We start from the raw sequence: 3,275 nt of genomic DNA, 5'->3' as shown, positions 1-3,275 counted from the left end.
TGCCCTCCACTCCCTAGCCACAAGTCATTTTGCCTCTGGCTCAGCACTCATGGTGTTTCCTAACCCTTCCTGGTACATGCCATATTATGTTTCTGTTCTTGTTACTTTGGCTCATATCTTTGCTCTTCTCTCCATTGTTTTATATATCTAGGGGAGAAGAACAAAGATTTTGGTTTCCCCTCTAAATGGCTTAGCACATTTTCTGGCACAAGATAGATATTCTATAGAAATGTTTGGATTTACCAGAATGGCTTGATCTCAGAAACATTTTCTATGAAACCCACTTTATATCAACATTGAGACAAACCATGGAGATACAGCAAAGGCTAACATGTGGTAGGGTCCTCAAAGCATAGCATGAACTAGAGCAACATGTAACTAAAATAAAAGCAGACCACCCTGAAGCCAATCTCAGCACAGTGATTCTGCAAAAGAGATCACACATCCAATTTCACAATGTTTTGAAGAGTAAAGCAGGACTTCACTAAATGACCTTGAAAAAATGGGAGAGGATAGGGAGGGTTGAGGAGGAAAATATATCCTATAAGATTCAGCAAAATATCCTCAAGGATCACTTTCCATCTTTCCATCCCAAAGCTACTCTTTCTGATAACTATTTATCCAATCTAATTTTCTTCCTTCCTTATAAACTCCAAAAGCAGCTCTCAAGACAGCCTTCATGATCTCCGTTTTCAATCCTGCCTGCTCCTACTGTTAACAGAACTGGGGCCTTCCAAGAAACTGAAGTAGTATGAAGTCACACCTCCCAAAACCCAATTCTTGTGATCAAATCAGAAAGATTTCAGACTTATTGCTTTGAGTATCAGGGATACTATTATTATTGAAGGGATAGGAAAAGGGAAAGGGGACATTCTCAAGGGAAAGAGTAGGTCTTCTCAGAGAGGACAGTGTGCCTCTCCTGCACTTCAGTTTTATTGGGGATCCCAGAGAACTTTCCAGATAGTCCTGCCCATGTCCACCTCTTGAATTTTGACTAACATCAGACTTTGAAGTTCTCACTGCCATGACAACTCTAGATTACCTTGGTCCATGCTGACTGTTTCATATTGGCTTTGTAAACATAAATTCTTACAGATTTTATGGTTAGGAGGAATTATCCTAAACTCCTTGAGTTTCAGGATCTGGTCTGTAGAGAGGGTCAGAAAAGTTCCCCTCTTCAGGGTAACTTAGGTTCCTCCGATCAACATTGTTTTGGACATGCATTTCTCCTGCAGACAATAGGTAGTTTGCTGAGGAATGTGATATAACATGTCCATTTAAGCCAGGCAGAGCTGTAGGCAAATTGCTTCTTGGCCAAAAAAAAAAATGCATATAGGAGTCAGCACAATAGGCCCATATTATAGAATTATTCCTTTAACTTCATGTTCCTACATCCTCATCTGTCTGTTCCCTAACCCTAGGATTTTGTTTCATTTTTGAAGAATACTACAAAGTTTCTTTTTTCTTTTTATCCTATTATTTTTTTTAAAAAATATGGAACACTTCACAAATTTGCATGTTATATTTGTGCAGGGGCCATGTTAATCTTCTCTGTATCGTTCCAATTTTAGTATATAGTGTTGCCAAAGTGAGCACACTACACAGTTTCTTATACTGAACCATTGAGCCTTTCTCATGGCTTTAATGGCTGCATCCACAAGCACTACAAGGAATTCCCAAAGATGCCAACATTAATAATAATAATCATTTGTTTCAATCATAAATCAATGAATGATAAACACTGTGAGAGCTTTCTAGAAGTGTGGAGAATTTTCCAGAAAGAAGAAAGAGGATTGGAAGGCCTGAAGAGGGGGCCAAGAGCTCATATTTCTCCTCTACCTTCAATAATGCTTTCTCTTCTAAGTCCCCCATGGAATTTGAAGTAAATGACTTCCAAAGTGGCCTTCTAGATGGCCCCCAATGCTTTCTCTTGTCAAGACCGTTGTGTCATCCCCTCTGTGTTTGTCAGCTTTGAACAGCTTTAAATAAGATACCTGACAAGAACAACTTAGAGCAGGAAAGATTTATTTTGGTCCATGGTTTCAGAGGTTCAGTTCATGATCAGCAGGTTCAAAGCAGAAGGACATGGCACAGGAAAGTTGCTTAGCTGGAAAGCAGAGAAGGAGCATGGAAAATATAAACTCTTCTAGGGTATACCTCTAGTGATGTACTTCCTCTAACTAGTTCCCACCTCCCAATAGTCTATTCAGTTATCAGTGGATAAACCCATCAAATGGATTAATCCACTTATGTGGGCAGAACCCTTATGATCCAATTGAATAAATAGATAATGGTCAGGTAATTAGGTTAATGGGTCCCAATTAAGGTCTTTTTCAAATGCAAAGAGTATACCAAACTAACCAATAGAAATATTAAAGGGCTCCATCAAGCCTTTTTCATATGTAAAGACCATGAGGCTTACCTGTGAGAAAATTTCATTCATCTCCTTTGTTGAGAGCTAAAGATGGGAATGAACCCAGATGGGAGTTACAGAAAGGATTAAAACTCAAAGGCTAAAGGACACAACCATAACTTTGCTACTTTTTCACTGCCTGTTTAACATAGGTTTTGGTTAATGTTCATACCCTGCAAAACTATATAAACCCCTAGGCTAGCACACAGAAATGGATTTGCATGTTGTCAGGTCCCATCCCACATTATGGGAGTTCAATCTCTTCTATTCTCACTTAAATAAATTCTATTCCATTTACTCTTCCCTTCTATTATTGTCTGTGGATTTTATTCTTCATTTTGTGAGACAAGAACCCAGAAAGAAATTGGTGAAGACAGCTGTCATACCATGATACAACCATTTGGAGTAATCTATGTGAATGAACTTGGAAGTGGATCATCCCACAGTTGAACTCTGATATGATTGCAACTCCAAGTGCACTCATGATTGAAACTTCATAAAAAAACATTTGAGCTAGAGGCCCCAAGATAAGTTTTACCCAAATTTCTGACCCCTAAAACTGTGAGATAATTGTTTTGTTGCTAACTTTTGGGGTGATTGGGTTACACAATTGAAAGTTTCACATGTTTCTCTTTGGCTCATTTTGGGGATACAGCCAGAAAGCAAAGATGACTTCAGAAAGTGCATTCATCCTACTTCATGTACAAATGTCATTTTATAATGCTGCAGTCAAAATGATAAAGCCAGTGGTCCCCAGAGACAATCATGGAAGCTTTTATAGCTGTTACAAATCCTGCTTCATGAATCTCAGACCCATATGCAAATGTGAAGCTCAACCTTTGATAAGCCATTTGATTTCCCT

General features: G+C 38.7%; 1 non-coding gene across 1 annotated transcript; it reads right to left on the bottom strand.

Annotated features, from left to right (window-relative positions):
• Positions 1 to 1,488: 1,488 nt before the first annotated feature.
• Positions 1,489 to 1,596, bottom strand: LOC120891283 (U6 spliceosomal RNA). Its single transcript, XR_005735659.1, has one exon. It is a non-coding gene; the product is annotated as a U6 spliceosomal RNA (small nuclear RNA).
• Positions 1,597 to 3,275: the final 1,679 nt, after the last annotated feature.

Source organism: Ictidomys tridecemlineatus, chromosome X (genome assembly GCF_052094955.1).
Source record: "Ictidomys tridecemlineatus isolate mIctTri1 chromosome X, mIctTri1.hap1, whole genome shotgun sequence".
Classification (NCBI taxonomy): Eukaryota; Metazoa; Chordata; class Mammalia; order Rodentia; family Sciuridae; genus Ictidomys; species Ictidomys tridecemlineatus.
The sequence above is the reverse complement of the archived record's forward strand: the minus strand, read 5'-3'. Positions and strand labels throughout refer to the sequence as shown.